The sequence below is a fragment of the Solanum dulcamara genome, chromosome 2 (genome assembly GCF_947179165.1).
Source record: "Solanum dulcamara chromosome 2, daSolDulc1.2, whole genome shotgun sequence".
NCBI classification, from domain to species: domain Eukaryota; kingdom Viridiplantae; phylum Streptophyta; class Magnoliopsida; order Solanales; family Solanaceae; genus Solanum; species Solanum dulcamara.
In genome coordinates this window covers 74,244,456-74,263,093 of record NC_077238.1, presented here as the reverse complement: position 1 = coordinate 74,263,093, position 18,638 = coordinate 74,244,456, and the positions used below count along the sequence as shown (strand labels likewise).

Here is an 18,638-nt window from a genome sequence, read left to right as displayed (position 1 = left end):
TACTTTGCCAGGGTATGAACGAATCAACCAATCATGGATCCATAACCAATCAAGTCCTATCATGTCAAGACAATAATTTGGGAAATATCCTACTTTAATAGTCAAATCCCCTCCTGCATTTGGCGACGTAGTTATTGGATTCGAGTTATTACTTACTTTTACCTAATTCGGTGCTCGATACTCCTTCTAAGAATCAATGCTCATAAAAATCTATACAATCAACTCAATCTAATCAGATCAACGAGTCTTATTTGGACCCTTGTCAATTCATCAATTTTATCGCAATCAACATCTCCACCAATCATACCATCCAATCAATCCAATCACATCTTTCAAGAGTAGTTAACTATGCATTTATGGTGGAATTTAATCCTATCCAATCATTCCCTCGTTCATTTTACAAATCTTTTGGGGACTCATCAAGACTCCAAGACTCTAGATCCACAATTTGAGGTAATCAACATATTTAAGTTTTTAACAAATTATATTCAACAACTCATATCAACCGACTCTTAGACAGAAAAAATTTGTATAACAATTCCTATCAACCAACTCACATCAACATAAGCATTTATCAATTTCGTGACTCAACAATATCAACATAACAAAAATTAAGTTAATAGATGAAAAAGACTCATTTGGACATAAATCCACCAAGAAACTCCATTCTTATGAACATTCAATCTCAAAGAAGATGTAGGGCACATGGGTGGATTCAACCCATGCTTTGAGTAGCCTTACATACCTTAGAGTAGATTTTGAAGAAACCTTATTGTTAGGTCTTCAATGGAAAGCTTGAATCCTTGAATTTTTTGAGGGCAATTCTTGTTGGAGATGGATTGAGAGAGAAGAGGATGAAGATTAGGGCTTTGTAGAGAGGCAAAAAACTGAAAAAAAATGATCTAAAACATTCCAAGTTAGTGTATATATGTTTCGAGAAAATGACCAAATTGCCTTTCATCAAAATCTGGAAAAATGGGCTAAAACCCTTCTGGCGCTATAGTGGCGCGCCGCGCCACTGCAGCGCCAAGCCTGAAATTTCTAAAATCTAGAAAATAGGCTTAAAAACCCTGCAGGTGCTTTAGTGGCGCATCGCGCCAAGGACCAAACTACTGAGGCTAGTTTCTGGCTCTATAGTGGCGTCGGGCGCCACTGGAGCGCCAGGCTTGAAATTCCTGCAGTGATGGTCCAGGCGTAAAATTCCTGCAGTGATAGTCTGTCATAAATTAGCCATAACTTTTGACTTCACACTCCAAAAATTAAAATCTTAGTGGCGTTGGAAAGAAGACTGAAAGACCTTTAATTGGATAGGTCATGGGATACTCAGTTCATTATATTCAAAGAGATATGGTCATTGGAAGTTGACCCTTATACGAACTTATTTGAAAACTTGGCCGAGACGAATTCTTTGGACTTGGCTTGGTTTTAGGGATCCCTTGTGACCGTAAATCACATATAATACCCTTAAATTACTTAGGAATTGCTTCTAACTCATGCATGCACTTTAAAATCATCGAGTATGATCTTATACGTACACGAAGAATGGTCCGAATCTTAGTGAAAAAATTTGGGGTGTTACAATATCAATAGCCAATATTAAACCCCATTATGAGTACACATTCGTTCCCAAAAATTACCTATCTAATCCCATGAATTAGTACTCTTTTCGTTCATTTTATTTCCCTTGATTACCATAAATCTCAAAAATGGCTATAACCCAGCAATTTCATAATATTTAACCTTATAATTACCACCAAACCACCTCAACAAGAAAACTCAAGGTTAACAATCAAGAACTAAAGAACCGCCCCTAGTCATTATCATTTCCCACCTTAAAAATAATAAACAAGAACATTTAACCATCTAGACTCTGTGCCCGGAGGCGTAAACATGAAACCTCTCGTCAATCTATAAAAATATCATGCAATTGGAAACATGTCTAACTATTCAGTTAAACCTTGTCTACCTGGGTCAAAAAAACTGCTGTAGAAGTCTGATCACAAACTTTGACTCATTTTGTGAAGCTTTTAGCTTGTTCTCGATCTAAAATAATAATACAATACAAAATCAATGAAAAATGGCCAAAAAACTGCCCGAATTATACTCAATTCCTAAACCCCAAGCCATTCCTATGATCATCGCACCCAAATCAAGGTTTTTCCATCATTAATTCAAGTCAAACCCCTACCCTAAGATAACCACCACAGATTCTAAGGTCCAAGAATTAAATAGTAAGTTAGTGAATAATTAAATTACCTTTACCAATGAAATTTGTGGAAAACTAAAGAAAAATGCCCTAGGTCACCATTTCTTTTCCCAAAAATGAGTTGGTTTTGGACTTTTCTATATTAATTCGCAATTGACCTGCTATAGCAGCCACCAACCCGCTATAGTGGCCCCGCCATAGCGGGATCCCACCCGCTATATTAGCTTGCATGGAGACAGAAACTCAGAAATCTTCCATAAGGTCCTCATTTTGCAACACACCCTCGAACCTTAACGTTCCAAACTAACCCCTTCACGCCAAGTTTGATATAAGGAGTTCTACTAACCCAAATTCACTTTCAAAAATCCCTACGGACTCCTTAATGTCTTAGCTAATTGTAAAACGAACCCACACTTTGACATTTTATCCAATCCTTTTCCGGATTTCCCTAGACCTTATCTTGCTCAAAATCTAAGATTGGCCTAGCATAGAATTTTCAACTCGCTATTCCAAAATTTTTCTTACTCAATTTCTTTCTCGGATGGTTTACCATAATGATCGGAGGGGTCATTTCAATCACAAAGTTTCAAAAGTTTAATTTCTTAAATGTAGTGCCACATAAATAAACTAGTGGGAGTACTAAATACTTTCTATACATAGATTTCTCACATAATAGGTGAGTATTTTTTTAAAAAAAAAATCTAAGCTAACTTTGTGGACTCATAGTTCATTTATTTATCAGAAATATGCGAAAATTCAACAAAGACAAGCCCAAAAATTATCGGTCCAATAAGCAAAACGAAAAATAAACTTTATACATCGGATCCAGTCCAAAAGTAACTGGAATCAAAAAGTAATCAAACCTATAAAATAGGGTTTCCTAATCCATCCCTTCAACTCTTTTTCTCTCTTCTAGCTTCCTCCTTGGCGCCGCATGGATGAATCTGTTGGATCTTCCCAACTCTCGTCTTTGTTTGCTCCTGCTCTGGATATTTAATCTTTGTCCTGATCATGAAGCTTGAAGAAAATGGTTTCAGATTCTAGAAGTAAGTGAGATTTGCTTTCTTTATCTTTCATTTCCACTTCTGTGAGCTGATGATGCTTGTCTTGTTGGTGAGTAATCCAGTGGAGATCTTTTGGTGAGACTTGTGAGAGGGTTAGAACCCTACCCAGCTCTGAAGATCTCTTTTGGTGGGTATTAAAATTTCACCCCTTACTTTTTTTTTAATTATTTTCACCCTTTTCTACCAAACCCTATATGTATAAGAAATCATTTTTTTCTCTTTTTTGGCTTCACCTAAAATTGCCGCATCGATGCTCTTCATATAAAATCATGATTTTACCTAAAATTGTTGGTTCACTCAAAAGAAAATTGACTACTTCGGTGTTCCTAGCCTGAATAATAGCGGAAAATGGTAGAATAACTTTTTTCAGATAACAAATGTTTGCTACCCTAGATTTTCAAGTCAGTTGTTTGTTCAATCCTCAATAAGTTTCTTTGAGAATTTTTGTTGCAAAATTTTGAAACAATTAAAGGAAAGAATTAGAAAGAAAAATCTATTTTGTCACTTCTTCCGTTTTTTTATCCCCCACCTATGTTTTATCTTTCAAATTTCTGCATATTTTAAGATATTTTTACTGATTCAGATTTCTTGATTGTTAATTTTAGCTTTTGCTTTGTTATAATTTGGGTCAAGCTCTGTTTCGCTTCACTGATAATATTATAAAGGATGTTGCTTTTTCAAGCTCCACCAAGGTAAATAAAGTGTAATTGTTCTCTAAAAATATTGAAAGGGATATCTATTTAGATTCTCTGATTTCTTGATTTGTTGAGTAGGTAACATCACTGGTATGAGTTGTGTTTGCTTCTAGGGTAATGATTTAGAAATCATGACTATAGAATTTATCACAATTGAGATCTTCTTCCTTTCGTGCATTGAGAAATCTACTTTCTTTACTTTGCACAATATTTTTTTCATATTCTTCTTGTGTGAATCTAGTAAACACTAAACAATATATCTATCAAGTAATCTTTCATGCTTTAACTTTTTAAAATCAGAACATGACTCATGTTTCAAGGCTTGACATTCAGCTCATACAAAATCTATTTAGAATGTTATTTCGATTTCTATCCTTAAATATGATACTAACATCCCTACTTTTAATGTCATTCAAAGAATAATTCAAATTGGAGAGTATGTTCTATTAATTTAGAAGATTAAAAGTTAGAAGTAAATTCATATTAGAGTTGATTATTGTTTTTATTATTTATCATATTACTATTGCTTCTTATTAATGTTGATTGATTGTTAAAAATGTCAATTTCTCAATCTTCTTAGATATATTCAAGACTAAATTTATGTAATGGAAGGGAGGGTGGCTCCACCGTACTCCTCAGCATAGCTCTGCTGCTTTCCGCCTTCCACACGATGGTGACAGGATTTCCGGCTAATGTACAGAGTTGTAGATTCTCCATTAAAAGTGGAATCGCTTTAAGAAAAACCAGGCCGGTGTTCGGTTGGCAGTGAATGGGATCATCTTCTTTACTCAGGTAGTTCTTATTCTTCTTTATTTCATCTTAAACTTTATGAGGTCTACAACAAGAAGATCATCCATCAGAGGCAAAACATACGAAAGAACAACTTACTTCGTGACATAGATTTGGAATTGTTTGCTTGAGCTGCTTTGGCTATCTGTTCTCCTGCTAACCTATTAGCGCTCTCAGTCAACAACAACATACCAGATCCAGATCTGAACTTCTGAGTGCAAAGGATCACCGTGAGCTGCAGATCAGACAGAGCTCTTATGGTGGAGCACAGTCGCTACAGAACAACATTGTTGTTTGACACTTTCATTCTCCCATTAAGCGCTCTGGTTAGTTGTCTCTCCGATGTAACTCTAGGTCTACATATGTTTATTTGTTACCCTGCAAATTTTTCGATCTGTTTGCTGGGTTTTGGCTTGAGGAGTTGTAAGTTATAACCTTGCTAAATAGGCCATAGTGGCCGCAGCCACTACTGGTGGGAATACACCACTGGAGGAGTTTCCACCCTGACATTTGAAAAATAATCCAAATCCACAAAATAATAAACCTAAAGAACCAAATAATGCCTAATTTGTCAATATTCTTAAACCAAAATTGACCACCACAGCACAGATTAGTGTTCCCCCCAAGCCTGTAGTAATGATTCATGGAGAACCAAATAGTACTTGGAAAGCATCAGAAGTCAGAACTCTTATCGTTCAGGAAAACCTACAATTCGCCATTATTGGCAAATTCTCGTATGGTAAATATGACATAATGGAGTTGAGGAGAACAATACCGAGTCAATATGGAATTAAAAGTGAGTGCATGATTGGCATTTTGTACACAAGACATATCTTAACCAGACTCACAAGTTTGGAGGATTATGTGCATTTGCTTTCAACATAAGTATTCTATGTAAAAGTAAGAGAGAATTATTGGCAGATGAGAACACTAAAATGGTACCCGTGGTTTGAACCAGATGTTGAAACAATGATAAGAGTAGCATGGATATTCTTTTCAGATCTTCCACCTAACTTTTTTGCGAAGGAGGCAATTTTCTCTATAGCTGTAGCAATAGGTAAGCCACTAATGGTAGACATGGCAACAAGGAATCAAACAAGACCTAGTTTTGCTAAAGTCAATATAGAGGTAGATCTGATTGTGAAATAGCCACAAAAGAGTTAGAATAATGGAGGAAAATGATGAGATAGGGGTCATAAAATTTAAGTGGATCAAAGTGCAATAGGACTACATGTCCAAATACTATAAGGAATGTTGTTTACAAGGACATGACGAACACAGTTATTGGGCAATCCATCTAAAACTATATCATTCAAGGATTGAAGAATAGCAGAATCAGGAGGAAAAAGAATTCAAAAATAAGCAAGGAGTGAAAGGGGAAGAAAGAAGAATGTGGACAAGTGGAAAGGTTGTGGGAACAAAACACAACTAACAGGAGTGGATCGTTCGGAGTAGGAACAAATATAAGAGGGATAAATATAGGCATTTAGAAAGGAGGAAGGATGTACAAGATGACAATTCATTTGCTGCATTGAGAGAAGAGAAAGAATAGCATGAGGAAACTGATAGTACAAATAAGTTTGACAGAAGCACGAAAGAATGGGTAACAAGAAATTTTGGGAGACAAGAAGAGAGGTAGGATGTGATAATTGTAAAGGAACAAGAGGAAGGGGAATCTAATACAAGGCAAACTGATACACAACCAGAAAACCAAAATGACAAGGAGATAATTGCTGAGGAACAAGAGAAAGGGGAAGTTGATACAAAACAAAATAAAGAAGAACAAGATGTAAAAGAGGGAAAAATCAATGAAGAAGAGGAAAAGGCTAGAACCATGGTGATTTATGAACCAAGTAATGAGGAAGTAATGCCCCTAGCAATCCATAAGAATAATCAGAAGGGATGTATTGAATCAACAGGGTTGAGTAATGAAAAGGAAGATATGTCACAAAACATATAGAAGGTAGCCATAGAAGGGGATTTATCCCCTAAACAAATAAGTAGGCTAAAAGGATCACATACCAATCCAAAGAAGCAAGGGGGAAGAGAGCTCAATGCGGCACAAGCTTCTTCAAGGTCTAAGAGAATGATTATCAAAAATATTAAATATCAATGAGAGCTTAAAGTTGGAATATTAGATCAGTAAACACTCAAAAGGCGTTTATTAGGCTTATTAATCTTCATAAAAGAAACCAACTTTACTTTGTGGGTCTTTCAGAACCGTTTGAGGAGAAGCAAGAACAAGAGATTTTCAGAAGGAAGCTAGGGATGAAGCATGGAGTCGCAAATGTGAATGGCAAAATTTGGGCATTCATTGATGAAGAACTGGAATGCTCTATAGAAAGAGATGAAGAGCAATTGCTAACACTCAAACTTCAGAACCAAGGGTTGAGCACAAAAGTGGTGGTATCAATTATATATGCTAAATGTACACAAGGTGAAACACAAAGGTTATGGGAATCCATGGAGGAGTTGGCAGATAGTATCAATGCCCCTTGTTTGATAGGGGGAGATTTCAATGTAATAAGCAATGAAGAGGAGAATCTAGGGGTTCTATCAGTATTCGAAAGGAAAGTCATGGACTTCAATCATTATATTAATGTGTAATCTTGAGGATAAGGGATTTAAAGGAGGTAAATACACTTGGTGGAATGGTAGAACAAGTGCAGAGTATATTTTTAAAAGGCTATATAGGGTGATGGTCAATGACAAATTACAAGATCTCATCCCAGTACTGGAGTTGGAGCACTTAGTGAGAAGAGGATTTGATCATACACCTCTTCTAATTACCTTCAAAATCACTAAGGAGATAATAGTGAGACCGTTTAAATTTCTTACATTTTGTTTAAGAGAAAGTTCTTTTAAGGAAGTGGTAAAACAACACTGAAAAGCATATTTTGAAGGGGATCCTTTTATCTTATTCCATCATAAGCTAAAAAGAAAGAAAGCTTTAGCCAAATAGAGTAAAGATACTTTTGGGAATATATTTCAGGAGATAACCACTTTGGAGGAAGTCATTAAATTTCAGGAAACTCAATTTGAGATAGACCCGTCAGAAACCAACAGGGAAAAGCTTCACAAAACTCAAGCGGAGCTTAAAAATCAACTTTCTAGGGAAGAGGAATTTTGGAGAAAGAAAGTAGGAATGGAATGGTTCAAAGACGGGGAGAGAAACACAAAGTTCTTCCCTACAATAGTCAAGGGGAGAAGGAACAGACTTAGAGTGAACAAAATTTAGAATGATGATGGGGAATGGTTACAGGATCAAGAATACATTACAAAGGCAGCTGAAGAGTTCTACATAAAGTAGTTTACAAAACAAGAAGATAGGGATGACTTTGAAATGCCGAATGAACTACTAGTCGTGATTAGTGAGGAAGAAAAAGAGCAAATTCAGGGAATGCCTTCAGTAGATGAAGTCAAAGAGGCAGTTATGAGACTAAATAAGGATAATGTAGGAGGGCCAGATGGAATGACAAGTGCTTTCTATCAGCAAACATGAGACATCACTGGAGAGGACATTTACAGTATGGTCAGGGCTTTCTTTGGAGGGGCAGAGCTGCCGAGGCTTATAACCCATATGAATTTAGTGCTCATTCCTAATAAAGTTAATGTGAATACTTTCTCAAATATTAGACCTATCTCTTTAAGTAATTTTGTGAATAAAATATTTTCAAGAATTATTCATGAACGACTTAAGGCAGTGTTACCTAAGATTATTTCTCCGGAATAAACAGGATCTGTGAAAGGAAGGATTCTAGCAGAGAATGTGCTATTAGTGCAAGAAATCATTGCTGAAATCAGAAAGAGAGGAAAGCCACCAAATCTAGTTATAAAACTGGATATGATGAAAGCTTATGACAAGGTAGAATGGATATTCACGACTAAGGTATTAAGAAGAATTGGTTTAGGGGAAAGGATTATTCATATGGTGTTTAGACTAATCAGTAACAACTGGTACTTGATTATACTAAATGGACAACCAAAGGGATTCTTTAAATCTTCTAGAGGACTTAAAAAGGGTGATCCTCTCTCACCTACCCTGTTTATATTGGTAGTTGAAGTTATGTTTCGATCCCTAAATGATCTTATGGAGAAGAAAGACTTTAAGAGGTTTGGAATGCCAAGAGGTAGTCTCAAAGTGAATCATTTAGCATTTGCAGATGATATGATTATAATGTGCAAGGCAGAAGTGAGAACAATGCATATGATTATTGTCAAACTCTGAGAGGGTACCCTAGGTGTGGCTGATACTTAGAAACTATCTCTGGCCTCTGAGAGAACCACTTGGTCTCATCGCTCATTTGTTCACCAGCGGAAGACTTAAGTGAAATTAAGAATACTTATGTGGGCTCGCCATCATCAACATTAAATGAAAGAAAAATCCTTGGAAGAAGTAGTTTCAAAGGAGAACTAGAGCCCGTTTGGATGGGCTTATAAGTTGGTTTGATATGCCCTTTTTAGCTTATTGTGGTGTTTGGCTATCAACTTAAATGCTAAATTTAAGCCATAAAGTTCTTAAAGTCACCCAAAATGAAAAAGTTGAAAATCCTAACTTTTTTTGGAGGGCTTAAACCATTTTCGTTGACCATGGAAATGACTTTTATATCCCTTATATTTTATTTTAATTTCCAAAGTACTCTCTCAGCTAAAGCCCTGCATATCTTCATTTTTTTGTTTTGCATTTCTATTATTTGATACTCTAATTAACTTTTCCTAATGTTGCTGAGTTTTCGAGCAGTTTTAGGGAGAGATAGATAGTAAGATGAAGACGGTGAAGGTGAATTTGAAGACGATGAAGTCTGACTTTGTTTGAGAGCTTTCATTTACAAACAAATACTATAATCTTTGAACTAATTTCAATGAGTGAGAAAAACGTAAAAATTGTGATAACGCAATTTTCTTTTAGCTTTGAAAAATTCAGCCGGTTATTTTTTGAATTTTTTAACTAGATAACGGCGGCGGGCAAATGTGATTCCATCCAAGGCAATGAAAGCAAAGAGTACTAATCTGGCATTTGAAAGGTGGTGGTTCAACGAGAAACCACCATTGTTGTTGCTACTGCTTCCTCCGTCGATTGAATCAACTTTATTATGGTGTTAACAACTTTAAAGAAATTTTAGTCATTTTGATAGAAAATAAGTGCTTAACAACGCTTATTTGCCAAACACATCAACAACTTATTTTCAGCATAAGCACTTTTATCCAAACACTCAACTATTTATTTATAAAAATAACTTTCAGCACTTAAAAGTTCTAAAAGCACTTCATACATAAAAGTCACTTTTTTAAGCCCATCCAAATGGGCTCCTACTCCAATTACATCATCAAACTCTGTCTATGAAACCTCTAACACTATCAGACGATGCCAATGACATGTCCATGGCTACCTCAAAAGAAACATAATACTCAACAATAAAAAAGGATTAAAAGTTCCTCCGAATACAAGAAGGACTCACCAAATAGATGGAAAGTAATGATCTTTAATGATGCGCCTGTTAAGGATCTAGAACACCTATATCTGCATCATAAAACGATGCAGGTCGAATGACGTCAGTACATGGAATGTACGAATATATAAAATGACAGGAAAGTAAGGATAGATATCAAGAAATTCCTCTCAGGAAGACTCGTCTCATAACTCAACATCATCTCAACATCAATATGTAATGCAAGTTTAAAAATAATAATAATAATAAGCAATGTTTACTTAGTTGGGAGTTTCTCTAACCGACAACCATCACTTATGAGCTAGTGATGATACAAAAAAGCGATGTCGTTGCCACATCTATCTAATACCTTTCCAGAGTAAAGGACATCACCATCTTGGATCCAATCATCAAAGTCTTCTTTTGGGACTTAAGAGGCATAGCCTCCATCCTACGCTGACTACGTAGTTCTGGGTTTGAGTCAATTAAACTCTTACCCAACTCGGTTTTCAATACTACTCCCAAAATATGTGCTCATATTAACATTATCATCTAGTCTTATTGGAATTTTATTTAAAACATCGAAATCATCTCAGTCGTTAAATAGTAGGTTTCTTAACCTTGAATTTTATTTTAGAAATCACTTTATTGTACTAAATAAAATGTGTTGCATGTTACTTATTTTTTACTGTATACATAATTAATGATAGGAGCAAAATTTGGGAAGGCATGTGTACCGAAGTGAGGTTGTTAAGAAAAATTAGCTCCTTGTGAATTAACAAATCACCCTTCTATCTAAATCAACTATTTAGTATGTTTTCATTTCTAAATTTTCCGCCATTGTCTCCTAAATTTACATCATCGGGCTCTTAACCACTTCTTTCTTAAAGAGGCCTACTTAACACCACACTCTCACTACTTCTTCATGTAAAATATTAAGCACAATTCTTAGCTTAAATTAAAACATTTGATTTTCTAAACTCTCTCAAATCTAAGAAAGAAAGAAATATAATTGTTATGGTTACTGGGTTATTTCTTATCTCCATACCTCATATGCAAGGTGGTTGTTGCTAATGATACTTTGTTCCTGAATTAATTTCTTAGACTATGAGACTTAGTTTTGTTCAACCAAAAATTTGAAATAGAATTTTTTTTGTTCTATTAGAATGTTTAGATTCAAGAGGTACATGTGATTGTGGTACAAGAATATAAGGTTCAGTGTAATATAGGTCGATAATAGACTGGATCCACTTGGATGTGGAACAACACTTATACTCGAGAAAGAAGGATACATTTTTCTTCAAGATTTTAATCGTATGGATTTATAATCCAAATCTGATTGTTCTGGAGTTGCAGAGCTGGTCTGGAAACGATCTAGTTTGGATTATCAATTCATACAATTGTTCCTATAAAATCATGGAGAAAAAAGAATCATTCTTTATTGAGTACAAATGTTGCAGCACATCCAACTGGATTCAATCTATTACCAACCCAAACTACATTGGGCCTTATATTCTTGTACCACAATCCCAGATACCTCTTGCATCAAAACATTTCTAATAGAACCATAAAAATCCTATTTTAAATTTTTGGTTGGACGAAACTAATGTCTCGTCATTGTCGAGGAATTGATTTGGGAACAAAGTATCATTAGCAGCAACAATACTTGCATATAAGGTTATTTAGATAAGAAATAGCCAAGAAAGCATGGCAACCATTTCTTTTCTTACCTAGATAGGATAGAGTTTAGGAAATCAAATACTTTTATTCAAGTTAAAATTTTGCTTAGGCCTTTATATAGAAATGTACTGAGAGATCGGTTTTAAGTAGGCCTCTTCAAGAGAAAGGTAGTTAGGTTCCTGGTGATGTAAATTTAGGAGATAACGACATAAACTTTAGAAAATTAAAAGATATTATCAGCTGATATACACCTGTATAATTTTAATTTACCAAGAAGCATGCCTCATTAAATCTTGATTTGTTTATTTTATTTCAAAATTATTTATCCTTTTCTTCTAATGTAAATTGATTGAGAAATTCATTTTTGTTTGGTATAAGATATAAATATGTTTGAGGATTAAGGGAAGTTTGGTTAACAGTTAAAAAGACTTTCTTTAAATTGACCATTTTTCTTCTATACTTCTCAAAGATTTTGCAAATATCCAACTGGGATTCTTTTTCCTTTTCCCAAATACACGACAATAATTTTAGGAAAATTATCTAAATAAACAATTTATTTTTATCATATTCTTTAATTTTTTTTACCATTTGAAAATATTACAAAAATCCTGACTCTCTTCTATTTTTGGATACATCACTTTACGCGATGCATCGTGACGTACATGACATATCGGGAGGTTGAATGATGTATCTGGAATCGAGTCATGATGTATCGGGATGTTGAGGAATGTATTCGTAACCGACACGTGATGTATCAGGGTGTTTTTGGAATATATACGGATTCCACAAAATTAAAGAGATTTTTGTAATTTAAAAAAAGTAGAAATAGGATTTAATCAGCTCTTAACACTATGGAATTTGCATAATCTCTGCATAATTTTATGCCTAATTTTAAAGCACGGGACATTTTTGTTTAAAAAAAACAATAAGCAATTTAGGAATCACTTTTTTGGCATTAACTGTGAAAAGTTTGGCTAGTGGCTAATTTTTTTATGGAAGAATTACACAAAAATCTCATAGTGTTAAGATCTAATTAATTACATTCCTATCTCTACTCTTTTTAAAATTACAAAAATACCTTAAATTTGGTGGAATCCAGATATATCCCAAAACGTCTTGATACATCACTTAAAGTAATATATCCGACCGATACATCGCGTAAAATAATTTATCCGACCTATACATTGTGCAAAGTGATGTATCCGACGACGTCCCGATACATCATATAAAGTGATGTATCTGATCGATACATCACGTAAAGTGATATAACTGACCGATACATCTCATAAGTGATGTATCTAACATTCCGATATATCGCATAAAGTGATGTATCTGATTAGGAGAAAGTACGGATTTTTGTAATTTTTTCAAATGGTAGGCAATTTTAGAGAATATGGTAAAATAAGTTGTGGTAATTTTTCCCTTTTTATACAAATCAATTGTATTAACTGTATTCATGATACAAGTATTGATCAGATATATAAATCGGTTGTATCTCTCTCCTCTATCTCCCAAATCTCACTCACCTCTTTCCTACCTCTTCCAATCTCGCTCACCTCTTTCCTACCTCTTCCAATCTCGCTCGCCTCTATCCTCATTATAACATGTAGCTGTGAATCATAATTAAGCAAACTATAGCTAAGGAGCCTGATTATATTTAATTTCCAGTCTTAATTGTTTTTGAAATTTACATCTATTTTAAGTATTGAATCATGTTTGTTTTTAAGCTAGTTGTGATTGTGCAGCTCATACAGAATTTATTTAGAATATTATCTCGATTTCTATCCTTAAATATGGTGCTAACAACTATAATTGTAATGTCATTCAAATAATATGTCTTTGGGAATAATGAAGTAACTAACTGATTAAAATTGGAGAATATGTTCTATTAATTTAGAAGATGTAGGATACAAATGTGTATTATATGGAGACGATGAGGGAATGTTAGACTAGTTTAATACCCCTATTATGAAATTAAAGACTTACAACTTAAATGCATGTTGTAAATTGTGTTTCTATCTTTATTATGAAATTAAAGACTTACAACTTAAATGCATGTTGTAAATTGTGTTTCTATCTTGTGAATGACTGTTTTATTAACTTTTTGTTTTCACCTTTCTATTGGAATGTTTCTATTTTCACATTTGTTCTACTTGGCTTGTTTCTAGTAATTGTAGTTGCATTTATAGAACAAAAACCTTAGCTTAAATAAAAACATTTAATTTTTTAAACTCTCTTCTGTCTAAGAAAGAAATAGTTGTCATGCTTTCTGGGCTCTTTCTTATCTCCATACCTCATATGCAAGGTTGTTGTTGATAATGATAATTTGTTCCTGAATCAATTCCTTAGACTGCGAGACCTTAGTATTGTCCAATCAAAGATTTGGAATATAATTTTTTTGTTCTATGAGAATGTTTAGATTCAAGAGGTACATGTGATTGTGGTACAAGAATATAAGGTTCAGTGTAATATAGGTCGATAATAGACTGGATCCACTTGGATGTGGAACAACACTTATACTCAAGAAAGAAGGATACATTTTTCTTCAAGATTTTATAAGAACAATCTTATGGACTATTCCAGAGTTGCAAAACTGGTCTGGAAACAATCTGGTTTGGATTATAAATTCATACGATTGTTCCTATAAAATCATGGAGAAAAAAGAATCATTCTTTATTGAGTACAAGTATTGCACCACATCCAACTGGATTCAATCTATTACCAACCCAAACTACATTGGGCCTTATATTCTTGTACCACAATCCAGGTACCTCTTGCATCAAAACATTCTAATAGAACAGGTACCTCTTGCATCAAAACAATTAAATAGAACCAAAAAATCCTATTTCAAATTTTTGGTTGGACGAAACTAAAGTCTCGTCGTTATCAAGGAATTGATTTGGAAACAAAGTATCATTAGCAGCAACAATACTTGCATATAAGGTTATTTAGATAAGAAATAGCCAAGAAAGCATGGCAACCATTTCTTTTCTTACCTAGATAGGATAGAGTTTAGGAAATCAAATAATTTTATTCAAGTTAAAATTTTGCTTAGGCCTTTATATAAAATGTACTGAGAAATCAGTTTTAAGTAGGCCTCTTCAACAGAAAGATAGTTGTAACGACCCATTAGAGAGCCCTTTTACAAATAATCTCTCATGGATTTATTGGTGCTGCACTTGTTTTCTATCGTTTTGAGAACTAGAATTTTTTATTTCATAAAAGACTCATCCGTAAATTTTTAATGGGTATTTTGGACTTTTCAATAACTATGATTATTTAGTTGAGGGATGAATTTAAATAACTAATTAAATTAATGGGTTAAAGTGGTAATTTATTTAATACCATGTACCACTTGTTCAATACATATAAAAATATATTAGTGGGGTTTAGCTTTAGTTATTTATTAATTCATGATTAGTTGCCCTAATTAATTAAAAGAAAAAAAAAACAAAGAGAGATAGTACCTGCAGCATTGAGACGAGAGCACGCTGCGTGAGGTAAGTGCTTCGAATTGTTTTTATCATCTGAATGCGTATTAGATTGTTAGCTTCATAAACAATTGCAGCAATTTGATCTCGTTAGTGTATGTGTCAGATGCTATATTTTTTTCCTTCTAAACGACAAAACAGTGACCAAACTTGTTATTAAGAAAATATGTAAAGGAGATTCGCCTTTAGTTTCTAGATGATGATACAGTAGACTAGTACTACTGATTCTACAAGCTTAACATAGAGATACACTTTCCATCAACCAATAATATTTCTAAACTTGTATTTTTGGTAGTCTCTTATTTTTCAGTAAGTTCTAAATTTGTCTTATATATAAAGGTACCTTTTAGTAAATCATTAAGGACAATAGGTTGAATTCAGTATAGTTAGAAGATTAATTTTATACAAAAATGTTTGTATATATTTATATTTTTGAAGTAATATTACCTGTAATCTTTGTATTGTATTATGTGAATATTATTAGATTTATGTTTTTTAGAAGAATTAAGACTTAATTCTAGACTTAAAATTTAGGAAATTAATTATAGATTTAGGTGAGTTTTTGGGTCTAAGCTAGACATATAGTAATATGGGTGTCTACGGACTCATTTACTTACGGATATTGTTTACTTGTTAGATAGGGAACGTTTTAAGGCATCGAAGAAAGGGAAATCATCGGTGAATTAGCTTGCTTGACTTGGGTTCTTCGATTGAGGTAGGTTATGGTTTTTATTCTATATCATAGATAGACTCTTAATAGTGATTGATATTCATTGAGTAATGTGTGAAGTTTACTATGCATTTAATTTTTGTGGTTTGGATGGTTGATATGTTGTTGTGATTGGTCTGAAATTCCGAGGTCATAAAATTCATAATCTTGAACTTGCCCTATCAAAAATGGTGCCTTGAATAAAGAAGGCTTGATGAAATATTGTTAATGAAGTAGAATGTAATCATGAAAAATGATAAATTAATTATATTTGGATCGTGTGTCACGTTCCGACACGGTATATTTGGATGGGGTTTCACATTCCGACACGGTATATTTGGATCGAGTTTTACGTTCTGACACGGTATATATTTGGATCGGGTGTCACGTTCCGGCATGGTAATATTAAAGGAAAAAAATTAAAATGACTTAATACTACTCAATCTCCAATAACTCATTTTCCAAAAAAGTGTGATGTGGAGTCTTGAGTCCTCATGTGTGATCTTAATATTGTTGATTGGTTATGAAATTGTTCATTGTGTTGTCACTTGATCTTGATCTTGTTGGTTGCTACCTGTTAAGTGCTACGGTTGATTTCCCACTATTACTTATTGCATATTGATTCCTATTTTGAGTCGGCCGATGATACCTACTCAGTACATGTTGTCCTGTACTGACCCCTACTTGTATCTTTCTTTGTTTTATTTGTGGAGTGCAGCGAGTCTTCCATCGGCTCCGACTCGACCTCAGCTCTAGTTAGTCTCCGGTTCATCGGATTGCAGGGTGAGCTATCCTTCTAGCTGGCGATGGAATCTCTTGTCATGGCATGGTGTCCTTAGTTTTCGGACACACTATGTTAATTGTTTATTCTGGTGTTGATATTTTCAGACTTAGTTTTAGAATTTAGATGTCCTTCATGTGATGACTTTCAGATTTTGGGAAAAACGTATTTATTTGAGCTTTCGCGTTATTGATATATTTATTAGTTGGAGTTTGTATTGTTGGTTCTCTCACTTAGGAGGTTAAGTGTAGGTGTCACTCATGGCCCATTTTGGGTCATGACAGTAGTTAGGATCCTGGTGATGTAAATTTAGGAGATAACAACATAAATTTTATAAAATTAAAAGACATTATCAGTGAGTTTAGATAGGAGGTCGATTTGTTAATTAACAAATAGCTAATTAAAACACCTGAAACCAGTTGCAATCGGTCTTTGTTGTTGAGTAATCTTGTTGGTATCGTTTGAGCTTCCATTTCTATTATACACCTATATAATTTTAAGGGATAATGCATAAGTACCTCTGAACTATGATCGAAATCTCAGCAAAATATCCTAGCTTAACTAGGGTCCTATTACTTTCGAACTCATTTTTTCACATTTTTGTGCACCTTCTGTGCTGACATGTCACCTTCAACCAAGTAAATTGGTTGTGTTTTACACACGCGCTGCCACGCCAGCAAATATATATTTTTTAAGTTTTTTAAAAAAAAAATTATAAAATCTTTTTATTTTCTTCATCTTGTATTTAAATTAATTAATACATGTAATTTTTTAAAAAATATTCCTTGCATTTAAACTTTTTAAATTTTTTACCTTCATCCATTATCTTTTCTCTTTTATTTTTGTATTGATTTTATTTACACTTTTTATTTTCTTTGTCTTTCCTTTTGATTTGATTTCAAATTTAATTTCAAATGCCTTGTATTTAAAATAAGTTAATTTCGAATGAATATCAAAATAAGTGAAAAATCAAATAAAACATAAAAAAATTGAAACGTTTAAATTAAAGAATACTTTTTAATTATTTTTAAAAAAAAACCACATAAGTTTTTAAAAATAATTAAAATTGAAAAGATAAAAAATTAATGAAAGAAAATAAATAAATAATTATAGTGAGGAAGAAATTAAAATAAATATTTTACATAAAAAGGAATAATAATTAAAAATATAAGTTTTAATATCAATAATTATGTGTACTAACTAATTATAAAGTTATCAATTAAAAAAGACAAGTGTCTGATTTTTTAACTCGTCACTTGCCTTCAAGAGAGTGTACGCCAACTTTTAGGGTGTATTTATTCCATTTTAAAATAGTTTAGGGAGATAATAAGATCCTAATTAAGTTAAGGTGTGTCGTGTAAAGGCCCAGCCTACTAGAGATATTCTCTGCTTTGGGCCTTAAAACGCGTCAGTAGTAGGTAAGGCATGCTTACTCATATACCCAACATATCTCCTATGTTTTGCCGATGTGGACTTCTTATCTTAAGGTGGGGTATTACATACACCCCTTTATTGACTCAGCGTCCTCGCGAAGGTTTGTCCCACCGCATGGAATTTGCCTAGACTCAGCACTGAGATTTGTCTCGCCTTACCAGAATTTGCCAAAACTCAGTTGAACTCTGGCCCACATCAACAAGGCTGACACAGGAACGGCTCTGATACCATTTGTAATGGCCCAGCCCGCTAGTGATATTGTCCGCTTTGGGCCTAGGCCCACACTTAAAAATGTGTTGCCAGTAGGTAAGGCATGCTTAATTATATACCCAATATCTCTCCTATGTTTTATCGATGTGG

The 18,638-nt window shown here is 33.8% G+C and overlaps 1 long non-coding RNA gene across 1 annotated transcript; it reads left to right on the top strand.

Moving 5' to 3' along the window:
* The first annotated feature begins 3,128 nt into the window (after window positions 1-3,128).
* Window positions 3,129-17,255, top strand: LOC129880726 (uncharacterized). The gene is made up of 6 exons (XR_008765484.1): window positions 3,129-3,252; window positions 3,333-3,397; window positions 4,546-4,757; window positions 4,932-5,080; window positions 15,992-16,069; window positions 16,782-17,255. It is a non-coding gene; the product is annotated as an uncharacterized LOC129880726 (long non-coding RNA).
* Window positions 17,256-18,638: the final 1,383 nt, after the last annotated feature.